General features: G+C 44.8%; 1 protein-coding gene across 1 annotated transcript in view; it reads left to right on the top strand.

Annotated features, from left to right (window-relative positions):
• The window catches only part of LOC138292459 (myomegalin-like), a 1,643,599-nt gene that overhangs the window by 1,534,911 nt on the left and 87,719 nt on the right, over positions 1-20,969 (top strand). The gene's annotated exons all lie outside the window — the stretch shown is intronic.

The raw sequence follows: 20,969 nt of genomic DNA, 5'->3' as shown, positions 1-20,969 counted from the left end.
ATAACAATGAAAGCTGGTTGTGGTACTAATGATGGCGGTAGCGGAAGTTAAATGTTTGTTTAAATATTTAAGTGTTTTACACAAGGAGGAAGGAACCCAGATGTTCATCAGAGGATTGTCCATACAACATTGAGGAGAAGGAGAGGGCAATCATGGAGGTATCCATGCTTCATCAAATGAGGATTCAACTAAATATACCACAGTGACACAAGACTCAGAAGTGTGAACACCAACATGTGCTAGAGTTAGAAGGAGATGTGGTTAAAGAAAGGAAATTAAGACTGCTTAGCTGGCCTTTTTTGGCACAAATTCGGATGAAAGACCCCCGCCCCTCCCCCAGATTTTCTAAATCCCTTGCCCCTTTGTATAACACGCACATGCCCTCTAAAAGAAATTCAGATGAGATTTTGTCACCTTGTGCCAGAGACTGCCCAAATGACAGATGGGACAGAAATGTAGCGTTTGCAGCTCTGCACCCAGCAGTCAATGTTTCTAGATGTAGAATGTACTCATATCTCCAGTCTCTGAACTTTTTAAATTTTTTAGTCTTGGTGTAGGTCTTGATAATTTGGTGATGGGCGGTTTGATGTTTTGGCAGGGCCATGGAAGTCAATTCACTACAGTTCCATGATAGCAGCAATGGCGACCCTTTCACCTCCTAATGGCAATACAGGCTCGACCCCTTGTTCAAACCTTAGTCCCTCAACGGCTTCCTGCGTTCTGCTGAGGGGTTTTTTAAGTGCAAAAACAGCAGATGATGGACGGATTGCAAAGTAAATCAAGCATTCCCCCCAGTCACCAATCTGGGTTTAATCCATCAGTTTTTTTGCTTGCCAAGCCATTCCAGTTAGACCCAGCCATATGCAAATCAGTCTTGACCCTGTTCCCCATGGGAACAGTCCAGACTGAACTGCCAGGCCAGGTCCTCACTGGACCAGAAACAAGCATCCTGGGACCGGTTTCAGGGTATCACCCTCCATCAGCCAAGCTAGCTTGAATCTGGTGGCACAGCAGGCACGAGACCCATGTCTGGGCATACCCTTCCCTCTTGGGGCAACAAATGCAAAAACAACAGATGATGGACGGAATGCACAGCAAATCAAGCATTCACCCCCAGTCACTGATCTGGGTTTAATCCATACATTTTTAGGTCGAGCGTAAGCGTTTGACGTGTTGTATACTTTTAAGTATACTTATATTGTGTGTTCCAGCGATTTCATTTGTTCGTTGCAGTGTCCTTTAAAAATCCTTGCTTGCTAGTGGTCAGTTCTGCCTCTTTGTCCCGCCTTTTTAACTTTGGGAGCAGCACCAAGTAATGTATAATTACGCTATGTCCTGTTTATGTCTTCTGGAGGGGACTTTTTTCTTAGTATTTGCCTGTTCGCCTTACACTGTGGGTGGGTGTTCAGTCCCTCCTCCACCAGCTCCCTCTAGAAACATAAATCAACAGCAGAGGGGGGCTTTTCCAGGACCACCTCGCCCACATTTTAATTTGCAACGAGCACTTCCCACAAATGAGAGTGTTTCAATTCCTTTGATCAGAGGGGCGACCGCTTAACGCCGGCGCGCTTCCTCTGCTATCTGTGCATGGTTCCCTGTTTTGTTAGTCTCCTGCTCATCTTTATGAGCTCTTGTTTTTTTCCCACTAAAACAAACAGGCCCATATTTATACTTTTTTAGCGCTAAATTTGCATCATTTTTTGACGGAAAAGCGCGCAAACTTACAAAATACAATTGTATTTTGTAAGTTTGCGCCGTTTTTGCATCAAAAAGTGGCGCAAATGCGGCGCTAAAAAAGTATAAATATGGGTCACAGTCTTTACGAAATGCCCGCAGTAGCGATCTTATATTATCTCCTTAAAAGTGAGTGTTTACCTTGTCTCTTATCTTCTTAATGAATCAGAGCTTGTTCAAACCTAACAATAAAATGAGTGGATGGGGCTTGAATAATTAATAACCTGAAACAGAAGGGCAGCTTTGGGCCCCACAAGGCTATAACTGGCATTGCCTCTTTAAGGGGTCCCTTGAAACCGCCCTCGCTCTCTACGGGTTGACCTTCCTGTCCTCCCGTCCCTGCTGTTTATCTACACTGTCCCACTCTGAAGCATTCTTCCTAGTAAGCCCGGTTGTTGTACTGCACCTATTGCCCTTTTTATTTCCCTGATGACAGAGTTTATTCTGATTAAAAGTATGCTTTTTACATCAATGTTTTTTACTTTTCGGTGTGGATGAATGTTACCGCGTGTCCTTTGACAAAAAGGAATCGCACATAGTTTTTAATTTAACCGATGAACGTGCACCAATGCTTGGGTGCCTGTTGGGTTTTACGATAAACAGGCGAATAGTTAGTGCACCGTTGCATTCTTTAAAGCATCCGCATTGTAGTGGCGGCCATCGGTTTGCTTATGTGAAACTGTTTTAATTTTCAGTTTATGTGGCAAGGAAAGTCCGGTTACGAGTTTACAACACTAATAGCTTTTTTTTTTATCAGCCGCTTTCCTTTCGGACGATGTTTATGATATTCAGTTCCTCTTTACTGATCTGATATCAAGGAGACACCACCCATTGTAGTTTTTACTTATCCTGAAAAGCAACGACTGACTAAAGCATGCTTGAGGGTGGTGTGCAGTGTTAACTGTTTAGAATTAGGTACTAAACCAGCACGTAGGGATGCCAGACTTGCTTGCGCTTTCAGCTGTATTTGCCAGAAGCTGCACTAATCCACTTATTAATGGGCTCATGCAGCCGGACTCCAATCCGAGTCTATAAGCAAGTGTCTTAGCCATGCTTTAAACTGCATTCATAGATTCAGCTACTTTACATTCCATTGCAAAGTTTTTAAAGCGCTAGGTTGCTTCACAGTGCTTCTTGAAGTTCTGAACAGGAATGGAGGGGACAGAGTAGGTTAGTTGAGAGAACTGATACACTTTGGGATGTGTAAAAGTTGCAATAAAATCTATGTGTGGGATGCAAAGTATGGTCAGAGGGCTGTAACTCTTGAGTTATTTATATAGTTTTTTTAACCAACATTTAGCATGTTTCTGTGGGTACTCTCAATTTTTGGCTATTGTAAGTTGCCTTATCCGGAGATAATTTATCACTCCCCCACATGGTCCTGTAGCCTCTTCCTGGCTCACAGCTCGTTGCTCCCCCTCGTACTTGTTTGCTGTCCCCTCTCCCCTGTATCGTTCATTGATGGTGCCTTGGTTCTTTAATAAATAATGTTTTTTCTCAGTAAAGTAGTCTGTTACAAGTGATGCTTTTAGTAGTGGCTTGCGAAGACCTATTCTGGTTTCAGGTCTCTCTATTGGAATTTGTATTTTCTTTTCCTGTGAAAGGTATTGTGAAAAACAAAAGGTAATTATCAACTGTGTCTATGGGAGCTGCAATTTGAGCCTAGAACATCTCACCACATGCAGTTTCCCAGCTGGAAAAAACGTGTTAGGCTGAAATTCAACACTTCTCTTTTACAACCCCTCCATTTGTGTAAGTTTTAGATATCTGTGTTGCCGTCCTATGGCTAGAGCAGTCAGGGGAAACTCAAAATGTTTTTGAGAGGTTTCAGGTGTGGATATTTCATTTCTTGTGAAAAATCAACAATATTTTAATGCAAATCATTTGAAAGTCAACACGTCATGCTGCACTGTATATATCACATAGATGGAGCAGTTATTTGAACCTTTGGTTAATTTGTAAAGAAAAACATTCCGTTGATCAGAGCCTTCCTCTGAAACTTGCGGCTGCTGCAATTAAATGTGCAAGCACAGAATAATGAGGCAGGGTAATCCTAAAGCCATCTTGAGACTCTTTAATCCATTTACAGCTACTCCCTGCCTCTTCAGCTCACTCTTGCAGCTTTTTGCTTTCTCCCTTTGTGACGCTTTTTCATTTTTCTTTTTCTCCATATTTCCCATATGTGTCTTTACTCACAGAAATGTCTGATGCAAAAAAATAAGTGAGGGCCACCAAAAATAAGTGCTGTGCCCCCCACCAGCAGAAATTAAGCACAGAATTTTGAATGTAGCTTTGTTTATAGAGCTGTAAAGGTTTGTATGAGTAACAGCATGGGTGGCTCACGTACTTACTAAAATAAATAGAGTTGTCCAAACCTCCTCCTCTATTCCAGAAAGCACTGCTCCAATCTAGTACCTTTTAATGCAGCACTCTTGGCGTATTTGGAATCATTTTGGTGGTTGTTTTGGCTAGGGATGCGTGCATTGTTAAATCTCACACCCCTAGTCCACTGGTGCCAAAGTTCTTGCTGTTTCACACATACACAGCTTTCGTTTTTAGAATCTACATCTGGAATGCAGTTGCATGCAGACACAATTACCCTCGCCTAGTCACGAGCACTGTTACACATGCAATCATGGTACCACAGCTTCTCACATATTCTGAATGGCAAATTGCTTCTAGAGAAGATGTGGCATAATGGCCAAAGCTGCCGACTAAGAAACTTTGAAGTCAGGTTTGAGATTCGGTGTCCACTTACTATTCCTGTGATTCTAAGCAAAACACTTTAATCTACTTATGCCTAAAATCAACAAGCACTGACAAAGCAAAAAGTTTCACCTATGCAAAATCTGTAATACAATTATTTATTTGTTGCCCCGCGGGCAATGTCACCTGTACCTACTGCCAAGTAAATACGTTTTGCACCTGGGAGTAGTTTGCGTTTTAAGGGCCTTGTTCAAAAAAAATATTCCAGTAGGCCTATTAGCCTTTTAGTTATATACAGGGCCACTAGAATCATGTGGCAGAAAAGACCAAATTATGCAGCAGGGTTGACCAAATAACATGGCAAAAAAAAGTCCACTTATGCATTTACAATGCCAATAGCTCTAAGTAATGTAAATGCGAGACCTTTTGCATTACAAATGCTTGTTTTGCTTGCCATGCCATTCCAGCCATCTGCAAATCAGTCTTGACCCTGTTCCCCATGGGAACAGTCCAGCCCGAACTGCCAGGCCAGCTCCTCAATGGGCCAGAAACAAGTATCCTGGGACTGGTTTCAGGGTATCACCCTTCTTCAGCCAAGCTAACTTGAATCTGGTGGCATAGCAAGCACGTGACTCACATCTGGGCATACCCTTCCCACTTGGGGCAACAAATGCAAAAACAACAGATGATGGACGTAATGCAGAGCATATCAAGCATTCCCCCCAGTCACTGATTTGGGTTTAATCTATCAGTTTTTTTTGCTTACCATGCCATTCCAGTTGGACCTAGCCATATGCAAACCCCGTCTTGACACTGTTCCCCATGGGAACAGTCCAGCCCGAACTGGACTTCAAGGCTGCGCACAGCTCCTCAGGAAGCTGCTTGTCATCAGAGTGCGATCCCGCTGATACTTCTCTGCTGTGGGTTTCTCCGCAGCTGTCTTGCTGTTTTCCTGGATTCCTGGCATCTTCAGCGCTCCTGCTTGGCCGAGTCCTTGCAGCTGCTGCATTTCTTCTGGACAGGCTTTCATCATGTTTCTTCCTCGCTAGAGGGCATTTCCTTCCAGGTAACCTGAAAAACACAAAAGAAAGAGGCGTTTCATTATCTCCTCAAGGGAATGTGCTGTGTGCACTCCAAATACATTCAATAGGTACTTATCTGATTTGTTCTTAGGGGCGCATTTCCTGTGTCACAGACAACCTATAAGAAGAAATACAAGGACAGTGATTAATGGCATAATACTGGGGACATTTATTTCTTAATTAAGCAACACTAACAAACTGCATTAGGGCTGGGTTATATTTGTTCTTTATCTGTTTTGATATTGAACTACTGAAGTTTGATTTTGCCTAAGTTTTCATGATAATCATGAAACGTTTATGATTGGATTTATTTTTTGAGGCAATGCATAGTATCCTCTGATAAGTAGATGAAGCTTTGCTGTTATTAATATGGTATCTGCAAGTTCTGCATCTTTTCTTGAAGCTCAACAGACCACTGGATAGGCATGCCAATTTCGAAGCAATCCTTATATCTCTTACATGTGTGTAGTTGAATACGGAGGAATACAGTTATGTTCTTTTGTTATAGATATGACGACTATTCTGAAAACCAGCGCTAACCAATCACTCAGACAGAGGGGGGAATGATTAGGTATTTACACTAAATACATCCGGGTTCTGTTTAGTGTAGAAGGAAGTATGGTTTTTCAGTATTCAACTCTACTATTTGTTTCATTAGAGGAGGAGATAGAGAGGACCCAGGGTGACTCAAAGATAGAACTCATTTCTCTTCCATCCCCACATCCGGGCTGGGCAGGATAGGAATGACACTGCTGGGTCTTCTTGCTTGACACTCTTGTGAAAAATAGCAGGTGAGACCTTCTCAGTACGATGAGCCTATGAGGAGTTTTAGCCCGAGTGAAAGCGAGGCACAGGAGATTACTTTAGAAGATTTGGGTCACATGATTGGTAATTTGCAGAAAGAAACTCAGACTCTGGCACAGAGGGTTGATGCCTTACAGGACATGGAAAATACAGGTCCCGGTCATCAGGGGCCTGGATTAGGAGGAAAGCCATCAGAGGATTTTTACTACAAAGCCAGAGAGCAGGAGCTCCTTTATTCATGTTACTATTCCCCATACAATACCTTTGGCTCATCCTGAACAATTTACTGAGGATTCAACAAAGTTTACTACCTTTATAAATCAATGTCAACTACACTTCATGCGTAAGCCAGCCTGTTTCCCCCAATGAGCAGTCAAGGGTATTATGTGTATTATTGTATATGGTGGTTACAGCTGCTACTTGGTCCATTCCATTAGTGGAAAGGGACGACCCGCTACGGTCTAACTACTCAACTTTCAAGGCAGAATTAAAGAGATTGTTTGATCTGCATTCTTTCACACAGCCAGTTGATACCAAATTGGTCAATTTAAGTCAGGGTAGCAAAGACTTTATGACATATAAAACCACATTTTAATTGATTGGTGGCTGAGGTAGAATGGCCAGAAAACAAAGGGAGTTCTGTGTTTTACAGAGGACTCAAAGATTAATTAAAGGATCTTTTGGCTCAAGTTGTCAACCCTCCTCAAAACTGCAGTGATTCGATAGACCTGGTAGGAAAATCAGATTGTTGTCTTTCTGAACGCCGTCATGCTAGAGGAAGACCTGATACTAAGATTGTGGTGTAGAGGGAAAAAAGGACAGAACCAGAAAAGGTAGACGACCCTGAACCCATTCAACTGTGGAGCATTAAAGGCCCATTAAGTGATAGGGACGACAGGGACATCGTGACTTGAAGCTTTGCTTGTATTGTGGAAATAAGGGTCGTTTTTTGCGAGACTGTACCTTGAAGTCAAAAAGAAAAGGGGGGTTGGGAAACTAGAAGACCCGAGATGAAGTGAGCCAAGTGTTTCGGGTCCTCTATTTAGCCTACCCTCACAAACCCTGGCACAAATAGCTTCGGTACGTCTTCTTCGTCATTTTTATGTGACAGTTCAGTTGACCTGGACGGGTGGCTTAGTAACTTTTCAGTTACTGATAGGTTCAGGGGCAACTGGGAAGTTTATGGACAAATCTTTAGCGACACAAAATGCTGTACAAGTGGTGCAAAAATAGATGGTAGACGAAATCAAAACTATTAAAGCGAATACGCTGATGCCTGGTCCCATTAATCATTCCACAGCAGATGTGCGGTTAGACTTATAAACAAATCATAAAGAAAGAATATGGTTTGATCTAATTCATGCTTCGCAGTTCAAAGTTATTCTGGGAATTCCTTGGCTGGAGAGTCATAATCTAGATGTTGACTGGGAAAAACATTCTCTTACCTTTCGTTCCACTTTTTGTAAGGAGCGGTTTTTGTATGTGGGTTCTATCGCTGACGATGGAAAGATGATTTCACTTATGGTTGAAGAATCATCTCCCAGTATTCAACCCTGTTATCAGGATCTGGCAGATGTTTTTGATAAACTGAAGGCCACTACTCTCCCTACGCACAGATCATATGCCAAATAGACCTTCTTCCCGTCAGCTGCTGCCTGTTAGTTAGACAGTGCCTGAGGACTTCACAGCCCGAATCTGGGGTGGGAATTCACCCTCAGATACTTTTGCTACACAGCGGAGCTAAAAACATCCTCGAGCACTTTAAAGCACTTCCAGTCTCCCACAGTGCGGGACACGTCAGCTGCTGCCTGTTAGTTGGACACTGTCTAAGGAGGTCACAGCCCAAATCCAGGGTGGGACTTCTTTTGTTACAAGGCGGGGCTGCAAACATCCTCAAGTGCTTTGAAGTGCATGCAGCCTCCCTCAGTGCGGGACGTATCCAGGCGTGCGCTCGGGTGAAGACCTGGCCCGTCTTCTCCCATCATCACCCAGAAGAGGCAGGGTCAGGCCATTCTCTTTCATCTGGATCTTGCTGTAACACCTGAAGAAGCTCTGTGAGTTCAAGAGTATTTAAACTCTAGTAGTTATCTATTCTCTCATGCAATTAATCATCTTTGAATTTTAACAAGCACCAGTGGCTAGTATATGCTGGTAGTGAGATGGGGAAGCGAAAGGCATCTGGACTTCCTAAGACCAATGCAACAAAGTCTAAGAAACCTATCTCAGCTGGTTCTAGCTCTAATATCTCTGTGGGAAAGAACTGCACTCTTTATGATATTGACCACTCAATTGAGGAAGTGGAATCTATTACAAGAATTGACAGAGCAATCATTAGAGGCCAGAAGTGTGCAACCAAAGTTCCTGACAAGTTTTAGAAAAGTGTTGTGAAACCTGTGTCTAAAACTGAAGGGGCTGTGTCTGCAGTTGGGAAAATGCCTGCTAATGACCCCTCACCTGCATCACCTGCATCACCTGGACTACCACTAACACCTGCAATTAATATAGCTCCTAATGTACCGTGTGCCAACAGATACTCTAATTTAATAGTCGAGGAGTTGCCCAGTCAATCTTCAGCTGCTCCTCCTATCCAACACGTTGTTTTGCTGCGAATTCAGCTGTCAACTTGCTACCAGATGCACGTGATATGGACTCTCCTGTACTCCTCAACAAGGCTGACATTACCTCCCTGCACTGCAAAATAGATGATTCAAAAAGGTCTGGTTGTCTTTTTACTACAGAGACTTGCTAAAGAGAAGGCTCCTTTGGAAGATGCCTGTATTTGCTCTCGCAATTGCTCACTCAATCCAGCAAGGGGGCATTTACTTTCTGGATCAAGTGGTGGTTTTATTAATGGACCAGTGAGAAGTGTTGTCTCAACAAATTCTGCTCAAATCATCACTCATGTTAATAACCCTTGCCCCATTCCGTAAACTTATGTGCCACCTGGAGTGACTAATCAAGCCAAAATTAACTTAGGTGGTCTACGCCAGGCTTTTTACACCTTCCACCTAGCTTTGTACAGGCTATTCCTTGGGTAAACGAGAAATCTTTCCTCCCATGCCTACCCCAGACAATCTATCTGTAAACGACTGTTCCTTGGCTCCGAGTAAGTTTCCCAATGTACTTTACCATGGCAGTCGAGAACTGCATGCGAGTGAGCTTAAGAGGCAAGTGTATTTGACTGTGATTCCTAAATTGAACAGGGATGCGTATGAGGATACTGTCGCACTAATAAATAAAGCAATCTATTTGCTCAGATGGAAACGTAATTGCCTTTCCGTCATTCAATGAGATATTGAAAGTGCCAAATGGTGTAATCGCTGTTCTGCTAATTCTGACTATGTTGCATTAACGTTAAAGAACAAGCAGATGCTACATGACCTTGTAGGTATGGAACTTAGAACCTGTCATCTTACTACTTTTACCAATACTGCCATCAGATTCAAATTGTTACCACCTTCTTCATCGAAAATCCATTCAAGTGGCCGAGCCTGTTTCTGGACCTACTTCTATCACTGTATTGAATGGCTATTAAGTCTCTACTTTAAATTCAATTGACTGACTGAGGCAAACTACTCCCTTTTCTTATATTTCCCACTCTGACTTGTACACTATGAATTCACATCCTACTATTAATAGGATTGTGCTAACTCCTACGAAGGCCCAATAATACCCTGCAGGGCAGCCAGTAACTGGTTCTATTAATGAGGGAACTGATGATTATGTTTTTCTCAAATCGCATGATTCGCTTACTGTGATCTTGTGGAACCTGGCAGGGATTATGCCTAAAGTACTAGATCCTAGCTGGATCACTTTTATTTGGAACTATGACGTTTGCCTATTTCAGGAAACTTGGGCACTGGAGAAGATCTTTCTTTATGGATATGTCACCTATAGCGTGGAGGCCATACCCCCTTAGAGGTCCTGGTTGAGCAGTAGGGGGCCTGCTAATTTTGATGAAGAGGGATGTTGCATGGTCGCATTCACTGTTGAAAATCGCTTCTGAAGATCTTATGGGTGTTTTATTGGAATTTCCCTCTGGTTTTGTGTGATGTTGTTAAATGTGTATGCTAGGTCAGTTTCCACCAGTAATATTTCACCAATTGTGGCATAAATGAGACCGAGGACGAGCAATGGCGAATTCCTGGCCTCACTGGTAAATCTCGGCATTTTTCTTCTAATTCTGCTCTTCAGCTAGCATCTCTGGTGGTCGGGTAGGAAATTAGGGCATGTAATAAGCATACTTGCTCTGATTCTGACAGACTGCCCATATTGATAAGGGGAGCTTACTCAAGTATTATTGTTTACATCCTTTTGGCCATTACTCATTGACATGGTGTTTTGCTTTCCTTATCTTATGACCGAGCTGACAAAACTTCTCTGGAATGCACTTCTTAGTTTAAAGAAGACATTTATTATTACTACTTCACCACTAGGTTCCTGAAAGACGAGATTAGTAGGTTGGAAGCGCAAGTTCAAAAGTAGTCACAGCAGTGAAAGCAAAATATATCAAAGTACTTCTCAATTGCAATGTACACAGCAAATACATGTGATTATATTATAGCATAACTTCAAAGCAAAGAATAAAAGTCAAAATTTCATCACCGTAGGGCCTATCACTGCTTGTCATCTTTCTCATGCCAGCAAGTTGATGACTCCTGTTCAACCGCGAGAATGAGAATTTCCACCCAAACGGGAGGTCAGGCAGCTGACGTCCGCTCCTGACTGAAGTCCTGGAAAATTTCCCCTTGCTGCAGCCCAGGGCCACCGTAAAAAGCCTGCTAACAGGCCCCTTAGTCTAAACATGCTGGCTCAGTGGGGGAACCGAACAAGTCTGGAGAGTTGCCAAGTCTCCAAACTTCACTCGTTCCCAGACTGGATAGAGAGATAAACACAAAATATACGCTCTCTTATCACGAAAAACACAGCTTGGTCTATCATGTGGAAAAACACAGCTCATCTGCAATGTCTCAACTGCAATGTCAAACTCCACGTTAAAGCCAATAGGCAGCTAAACTGAATACCTAAGAAACCTTGTGTCCCTTCCGCTAAGCACCCCACTGTTCCCCCTTTTCAAGGATCTCGGTATCAAACGCATTGGACACAAAGCCCGTCTGCGACCTCTGCTGTACTGGCGGCGTCTCTGGACCACTCCGGAGCTCGATACCTTCACTGAAGCTCTACAGGTCATCCTAAAAGCCGACAATCTTCACAGAATCCCCTGGCTACGATGCATCAAGGGTTCACTGCACTCACTTGGGCTCGACGATCTCTGGAACTCACCAACCACGTCAGTCTTCCCCTCGAAAAGCGAACTAAAGAAACTATACTGGCAAATGGCAAATTACGATGACACAAGGGCTGCACTCCACACTACACTATCTTGTGACTTTGCCAACCTAAAAGAGTCATGCAAATTCGAAGCTTTTTGGGACCTAATCACGGCGCCAAGGGAAAGGAAACTGTACTTCCAGCGCCGCATTGGTACGCTCCCATTAAGACTTCTCACCAGTAGCTGGTCACACAATGAAACAACCGTATGCCCAGCTTGCAAAGCACCCGTTGAGAATCTCCCTCACGTCCTTTTTGCCTGCCCCGCGTACACCGCCCCCCGTAGGAAATGGCTGGCCCCGGCATGCAGACTTCTGGGAGTCCGCAGCTCTGCGCTAGCCCTGCGAATCCTCAGATCAGACACTAGGCTAGTGATCGCCGTCGCCAAATTCCTCGGAGCTAGTTGGCTTATTAGAGGGAAAACCCTTCTGGATAAAGACTCCAAATAAGACTGTCCCATCGCCCTGTGCAGCACATTTGACTCCATTTTATTCCATTTTTATTCCACTTTTTTTCAATTTTTTTCTTATCTTTTACTCCCTTTTATCATGATATTTATTTGTAATTATCATTATGTGTATTTATTTGTATTTATTATTGCTTTCGCTTTTTTGGCTCTTGTTGCCGCAATAAAGCTCCTTTCAACTGAATACAAAATGTAATGTCTAATGCCACGTTAAAGCCAATAGGCAGCTAAACTGAATACAGAATATATTGTCTAATGCCATGTTAAAGCCAATAGGCAGCTAAACTGAATACAACATGTAATGTGCTACTGGTGAACATTGAACAACTAATATGCGCAGTGGTGAAACACAAAGTCATTGGTCAAACACTATTAATGGCATAACATCGCCATCCTATGACCAATGACTTTTGTTTACATTCCTCTTATTTAAAAAAAATAATTGAAAAAAACATTATAAGCAAATCAGATTTGAATGATAAAAGCAATCACTGTAAAGCAATGGAAGTGGATTAACATAATGATCTCATAACCTTTCACATCAGATATATCTACAATGAAAAGACTGAAGCTTATATACTCTGATTGGGATAATAACTGATTGAATAGTGTCTCTAAAACAGCAAGTTGATGTTGCATGAGATCTACTCATGTAAAAGTATATGGTCCACCTGAAAGGTTTGCTGGAATGTAAGTGAAAGTCAGGGTTCCACACAAAAAAACAGAGAGTTAACCGGCAATGTTGCTTAGTTCCAGTGTAAGAATGTAACAATGTGACAAACTTTATATTGATCCCATGTAGAACTTGAACTGAAGGCGCCAGTTGCGCAAAATTGATCCATGGGGTTGGCACTTTAATCAATCAGGTTCAGGTTGGTGGTGCAGTCCCTCCCCCGGCCCCACACGCAAACACCCGAAGGGAGACCACACAGCACACTCATGGTCAGTGGCGAGTCGTGGTAGGATCTGCAAAAGAAAAAAGTATGACTTTTCTTGCAAATAACATTTGTCATCTGAAATGTGCTCCCATTTTTCCTGTCCTGGTTTCATGATCAACAGAACATTGTTGGGACCCTTTGCTATAATTTCTGCAGGTTCTGGAGGGTCATTTGGAGATTCAACCCACACCTTAGCACTGAGGTTTTTATCTACTGCACCACAGCTTCCCTTTCCTTGCACTGTCAGAAGGGCTGGGGCAGACTCCTTCTTTACCAAACCTCCATTCACTGCACTTATGACAAGTTGGGCAATTCTGTCTCCAATCTGTATGAATAAATCAGATTCTCTTCTAGTTATCAGAATAGCTTTGATTTTGACTTGGCAATCTGCAGCAATCACTCCCCCTAAAGTCTGATCAATTTGCCATATCTGTCCTGGTAACTTTCCTCTCCCCAACTGATCTTTGACTGTGGGACAGATCTCTGTTGTGTGTGCTGACAAATAGGACATTGCAAAATCACAGTTTGTATCAAATCTAGGGGAATGTGCATCTCTCTAGTCTCTGCCCACCAAGTCAGAATTCTGGGTGGACACTTCTGTCTCTGAAATGTTGGCTTTAATATCTGCAAGGGAATTGAACCAGTTATGTACAAGCCGTGTGGAAAACCAAACGGCTAATCCATTGGCAGTGAACCAAGAATCAGCGTAAAAATAACACATCTCAAGCAGCTTTTGCTTTAAAGTCTGACACACATTGTTCAACTCTGCATATTAGTTACTTTTTCCTTCTCCTGTGGTAGGCAACAACTTTTCAGTAACTGGATTGTATAACACTTCTTTCCATTGTCTTTCAGTACTCATGCATTTCAATGAATTATTAGTCAAACAAACACGCCTCCTATCCTCAGGGGACAAGAATTCAAATGGTGCACTCAATTTCATTGGTGACTCTTTTACCTGTGGTACCTTCTGCACCCTCTCCTCATCCTGCAAAGGGGCTTGTGACACCTGTTCATGTAGGGCTGCAGTGACTCGAGCCCTGTTTTGTATGTACCAGATCCAGTGTACGATACTAGCCTCTTGTGCCTGTCCTATACTGTGAGATTTAGGTGAATTCATCACCCACTGCATGATTGGTAGTTCAGGTTTCAGAATTACATTATCATTTAATGTCATTTGTTCAGTATTCACTAGAGCCCAATAACAAGTCAAAAGCTGTTTTTAAAAGGAGTACAGCACTCCACAAAGTCAGATAGGTTTCTAATCCAATGTTCCAGAGGCACCCTTGTCCTCCCCTGTTCCTGATTTACATGTAAATCAGTGTTTCCCTCTTGCACTGCACACAAATCTAAAGTCTGTTGAATTATTTCATTTGCCAAATCAAAAGCACGCAGCTGCTTCTCACTCCCTTCAAACTCATGTTTTTTCCTAGTTACTTTGTACCAAAGTGTTAAGATTTTACTCAGATGAGGGCTATACTGTTTCCAAAAATCAAACAAGCTCATGAAACTAGCTGTGTCTCTTGCTTAGTGCAAATAGTAAGAAACTCTAAAATCTTGTGTTTTACCTGTGACAACATCTGTCTATTTTCTGGATTCCACTGAATTCCCAGAAACTGCATATTTTGCGACAGTACTGCTGCCTTGTCTGAATTAATTTTACACATTGTACTTTGCAAAAGCGGTCTGAATATAACATTCTCAACTTTGTGCTCAGTGTAATCTTTTAAGGAATGCTCTACAACTGCCAAAAACTGTGGGCTGCTTTGCGCTATGCTCTGCTCATGAGGCTCACACTGGCCCCCACTTTTTTTAACCTCCTCATTACTAGAATGTGAAAAGCCAGATTCTCCTGCAACAGCTTTATAGATTTCAGTATTATCTTACAACAATTTGTTCTGGCTAATTTGCTCATGTAAGTTCTTATTTTCATGTTCTAACTGCCTACTTCTCTCATGCATTTTTCTGTAAGCAGACAAAAGTATCCAAACCCTTCTGTCAAGAACAAAAGGGACATCATTTATTTCAAAAGGCACATTTTCTAAATATGAAAACACGTTTGCTTTATCAAAGCACTCATTCCAAGACTCACAAAGTCCTGATAAACAAGAAAACATGTTTCTCACAGCACCATAAGGCAGTTTAACTTCACATGCATTTTCAAACATGGTCTGCCGTGCTTCTTTAATTCTCTAAACAACAAAAACAATTACACTTTTAAATCGTGGACCTCCAATCTCCAATTCGACTCCCAGACTGACGACTAACGCCAAAATGTTTTGCTTTCCTTATCTTATGACCAAGCTGACAAAACTTCTCTGGAATGCACTTTTTAGTTTAAAGTAGACATTTATTATTACTACTTCACCACGAGGTTCCTGAAAGACGAGATTAGTAGGCTGGAAGCGCTCGTTTAAAAGTAGTCACAGCAATGAAAGCAAAATATATGAAAGTACTTCTCAATTGCAATGTACACAGCAAATACATGTGATTATATTATAGCATAACTTCGAAGCAAAGAATACAAGTCAAAATGTCATCACCGTAGGGCCTATCACTGCTTGTCATCTTTCTCATGCCAGCAAGTTGATGACTCCTGTTCAACCGCGAGAATGAGATTTTCCACCCAAACGGGAGGTCAGGCAGCTGACGTCCGCTCCTGACTGAAGTCCTGGAAAATGTCCCCTTGCTGCTGCCCAGGGCCACCGTAAAAAGCCTGCTAACAGGCCCCTTAGTCGAAACATGCTGGCTCAGTGGGGGAACCGAACAAGTTTGGAGAGAGGGCAATTCTCCAAACTTCACTCGTTCCCAGGCTGGATAGAGAGTTAAACACAAAATATACACTCTCTTATCACGAAAAACACAGCTTGGTCTATCATGTGGAAAAACACAGCTCATCTGCAATGTCTCAACTGCAATGTCAAACTCCACGTTAAAGCCAATAGGCAGCTAAACTGAATACAAAATGTAATGTCTAATGCCACGTTAAAGCCAATAGGCAGCTAAAGTGAATACAGAATATTGGTGGTCATTACAACCCTGGCGGACGGTGTTAAAGCGGCGGTATGACCGCCAACAGGCCGGCAGGAAACAATTTGCAATTACGACTGTGGCGGTCACCGCCAACAGACAGGCGGGAGACAATGTACAGGCCACACTATTATGACAGGCCAATCTGCCACCTTTTCCGGGGCAGATTCACAGCGGATAAAAACACGGCAGAAACAGGAATTCCGAAGGGAAAATGCTCACCTCTACACACCCCACGAGGAACGAGGACACCATGGACCCGGAACTCCAAATTCTACCTGCGATAGTCTTCCTGCTCCTCTACCAGGAGCACGAACGTCAGCGGCAAAGACCACGGTGAGTACTACACCTACGACACAGGGGAGGGGGGAGGGAAAAAAACAGGGACACACACACGCAACACCCCCACCCCCACCCACTACAACACACACACTAATGCATATTAATACATCACAGTTACACCCCCCAAACCCCCTGGAAGAATGCACAGGCAATAGAAAATGAGTGTGACCATTGTAATATATTAAAATAAAGTAGGCAGAAATATATATATACACCATTTACAAAATATATACCAAGCATAGTAGTCCAGGTAGTGCTCCAATTAAGTCCGTGGAACACCAACCATGACGAAGAGAACACTGCAGGGGCATCAGAGAGCAACTAAACAGGCACCTCAGGGGGAGGAAGGGGGGGCCCCTCAGCCGTTTGAGTGCAGGACGCCAAATCCACGAGGGGGCCACATGCCCACTGTTCCATCCTGGGGAGTGCAAAGTCACAGTCTCTCAAGTCTCTACAGTGGGTGGGTTGCACACTGTTTCATCCTGGGGAGTGCAAAGCCACAGTCTCTCAAGTCTCTACAGTGGGTGGGTTGCCCACTGTTCAATCCTGGGGAGTGCAAAGCCACAGTCTCTCAAGTCTCAACAGAGGGTGGGCTGCCCACTGTTGAATCCTGGGGAGTGCAAAGCCACAGTCTCTCAAGTGGATAACACTCTCCACTGGTTCTGGAGGGGTCCTTGTCCCCAGAGTCCTTCATCCTGCTAAGGACAGAGGTAGTGGATGTATCTCTCCACTGGTTCTGGAGGAGACCTTGTGCCCAGAGTGCTTCATCCTGCTAAGGACAGAGGTAGTGGATGTATCTCTCCACTGGTTCTGGACGGGGCATGGTGCCCTGAGTGCTTCATCCTGCCAAGGACAGAGGTAGTGGATGTATCTCTCCACTGGTTATGGAGGGGGCATGGTGCCCAGAGTGCTTCATCCTGCTAAGGACAGAGGTAGTGGATGTATCTCTCCACTGATTCTGGAGGGTCATGGTGCCTAGAGTGCTTCATGCTGCCAAGGACAGAGGTACTGGATGTGATTCTCCACTGGTTCTGGAGGGGGCATGGTGCCCAGAGTGCTTCATTCTGCCAAGGACAGAGGTAGTGGATGTGATTCTCCACTGGTTCTGGAGGGGGCACAGTGCCCAGAGTGCTTCATTCACCCTGTGACGGACTCAGTAGCGTCAGTGCCCTTGGAGCTCATGGGCCAGCAGTGCTTGAGGCGGCGGGTCCCTGTTCAGCGGTGCATGAGACGGCGGTGCCTTGTTCAGCAGTGCTTGAGGCGGCGGTGCCCTGTTCAGCGGTGCTTGAGACGGCGGTGCCCTGTTCAGCGGTGCTTGAGACGGCAGTACCCTGTTCAGCGGTGCTTGAGACGGCGGTGCCCTGTTCAGCGGTGCTTGAGGCAGCGGTCTCCATTGCAGGGACTCAGCTGCTGGCGGACTTTCATGGCCCAGCGTGGCTTTTGCTGGTGGTCCTTCATGGCCCAGCGGGGTTTTTGCTGGCGGTCCTTCATGGCCCAGCAGGGCTTTTGCTGGTGGTCCTTCATGGCCCAGCGGGGCTGGTGCTGGCAGTGACCTCCTGGGCAGCTGGGCTGGTGCTGGCGGTGGCCTCCTGGGCAGCTGGGCTGGTGCTGGAGGTCTTCTCCGCCGTGCTGCTCTTCCCCGACTTGCCGGGTTTCTTGTGGCCCTTCCCCACCTTGGAAGGTGTCACAGCTGACTCCACACTCCCACCGGGACCCCAGGCAGCCGCCATTTCAGGGGCCCACATGGCTTCATTTTCAACTGCGTCACACATACCTAGGCCTAGACTCAACACACATACAGGCCACTTTTTTAGTATGAATGGTGTTCTGTGTAAGCTGTGGGTGCGTACCTCTGAGTTGTTTGACTCTTTGCTCGCTGTTGTCCTTCATAGGCACCGTCCGCTGGGACATGTGAGGAGATGACGGCATCCCCCGGTGTACCGACCGCTGGTGGACCTGTCGACAATGGAGGAAAGATATGTTATAATCACATACAGGCTTGATCGTGCCACAATCCAGGAACTGTGTACCCAGCTGGAGCCAGACCTGATGTCAGCTATCCGCCATCCCACAGGAACCCCCCTCAAGTGCAGGTGCTGTCAGTGCTCCATTTCCTTGCAAGTGGGTCATTTCAAACAACAGTGGCCATAGCATCAGGGGTGTCCCAGCCTATGTTTTCCAATGTGTTGTCCAGAGTGTTGTCTGCCCTGCTGAAACACATGCAGAGCTACATCGTTTTCCCTCAGGTGAAGGATTTGCCTACAGTGAAAGGTGATTTCTATGCCCTGGGACACATCCCCAACATCATAGGTGCCATTGATGGGACCCATGTGGCTTTGGTCCCCTCCCCACAGGAGTGAACAGGTGTACAGAAACCGGAAGAGTTATCATTCGATGAATGTACAGATGGTATGTTTGGCAGACCAGTACATCTCTCATGTGAATGCCATGTTCCCTGGCTCAGTGCATGACGCTTACATCCTGCGGAATAGAAGCATCCCTTATGTGATGGGGCAACTCCAGAGGCACTGTGTGTGTCTATTAGGTGAGCACCTGGAAGGAAGACAGTGGGAATGGTTGTGTGGGTCTGGGGATATCCCTCCAGGGTAGTGTGTGTCTAACAGTTGTCCCTCGCCATTTACAGGCGACTCTGGTTACCCCAACCTGACCCCAGTGAGGAATCCCAGGACAAGGGCAGAGGAAGGCTACAATGAGGCCCATGGGCGAACTAGGAGGGTGATCGAACGGACCTTCGGCCTCCTTAAGGCCAGGTTCAGGTGCCTCCATATGACAGGTGGATCCCTATTCTACTCACCAAAGAAGGTGTGCCAGATCATTGTGGCCTGCTGTATGCTTCACAACTTGGTTTTGCGACAACAGGTACCCTTTCTGCAGGAGGATGGTCCAGATGACGGTGCTGTTGCAGCTGTGGAGCCTGTGGACAGTGAAGACGAGGAAGCAGAGGAAGAAGACATGGACAACAGGGACTCAGTGATCCAGCAATATTTCCAGTGAAACACAGGTAAGGATACAAACCTGCCTACTACATGTACTTAAACACTACTGCCTCTCTACTGTCAGTCTTTTTCACCCAGTGAATGCTCACTGAGTTGTCACTTTCCCTTACGATTTCACAGATCTGGGTCCCACAGTGTGACATTGTAGGAGGCTGGCCTGGCTTGTAGTGGGTACCAGAGGTACTTACACCTTGTGCCAGGTCCAGTTATCCCTTATTAGTGTAGAAGAGGTGTTTCTAACAGCTTAGGCTGATAGAAGGTAACTATGGCAAAGCAGCTTAGGCTGAACTAGGAGACATGTAAAGTTCCTACTATACCACTGGTGTGATATGCACAATATCATAAGAAAACACAATACACAGAAGTACTAAAAATAAAGGTACTTTATTTTTATGACAATATGCCAAAAGTATCTCAGTGAGTACCCTCAGTATGAGTATAAGTTATATACACAAGATATATGTACACAAACCAAAATTATGCAAGTAATAGCAAGAAAAGTAATGCAAGCAGTGTAGAATTACAGTAGATTGCAACGGGAGCACATAGGTATAGGGACAACACAAACCATATACTCCAAAAGTGGAATGCGAACCACAAATGGACCCCAAACCTATGTGAGCTTTTAGAGGGTCGCTGGGACTGTAAGAAAACAGTGAGCGTTAGATAAATAGCCCACCCCAAGACCCTGAAAGGTAGGTGTAAAGTGCACCTACTACCCCCAGAAAGCACAGAAGTCGTGATAGGGGGATTCTGCAGGAAGAACAAACACCAGCAATGCAACAACAGTGGATTTCCAGACCTGAGTACCTGTAAGACAAGGGGACCAAGTCCAGTAGTCGCAACAGCGTCGAGAGTGGGCAGGAGCCCAGGAAATGCCAGCTGAGGGTGCAAGGAAGCTGCCACCTGTTGGAAGAAGCTTGGAGTTCTGCAAGAAAGAAGAGAGCTAGGAACTTCTCCTTTGGAGGATGGATGTCCCACATCGTGATGAAGCTTGCAGAGGTGTTCCCACGCAGAAAGACTGCAAACAAACCTGGCTAGCTGCAAGGGTTGCGGTAGAGGTTTTTGGGTGCTGCTGTGACCCAGGAGGGACCAGGATGTCGCCACTTGTAGGAGGAGACAGAGGGGGCACCCAGCAACGTAGAGAGCCCCCACAGAAGCAGGCAGCACCCGCAGAAGTACCTGAACAGACACTTAGAAGAAAAGTGAACCGGAGTCCACCTGAAGTCACAAAAGGGAGTCCCACAACACCGGAGGACAACTCAGAAGGTTGTGCACTGCAGGAAGGATTGTCGGGGGCCCAGGGTTGGCTGTGCATGAAGGAAATCCTGGAAGAGTGCACAGGAGCCAGAACAGCTGCAAATTACACAGTACCCAGGAATGCAGTCTAGCGTGGGGAGGCAAGGACTTACCTCCACCAAACTTGGATTGAAGAGTCACTGGATGGTGGGAGTCATTTGGACAGAGTTGCTGAGTTCCAGGGACCATGCTCGTCGTGCTGAGAGGGGACCCGAGGACC

The sequence above is a fragment of the Pleurodeles waltl genome, chromosome 4_2 (genome assembly GCF_031143425.1).
Source record: "Pleurodeles waltl isolate 20211129_DDA chromosome 4_2, aPleWal1.hap1.20221129, whole genome shotgun sequence".
Taxonomy (NCBI): domain Eukaryota; kingdom Metazoa; phylum Chordata; class Amphibia; order Caudata; family Salamandridae; genus Pleurodeles; species Pleurodeles waltl.
Note: the sequence above shows the minus strand (reverse complement) of the source record. Positions and strands in the feature narration are given on the sequence as shown.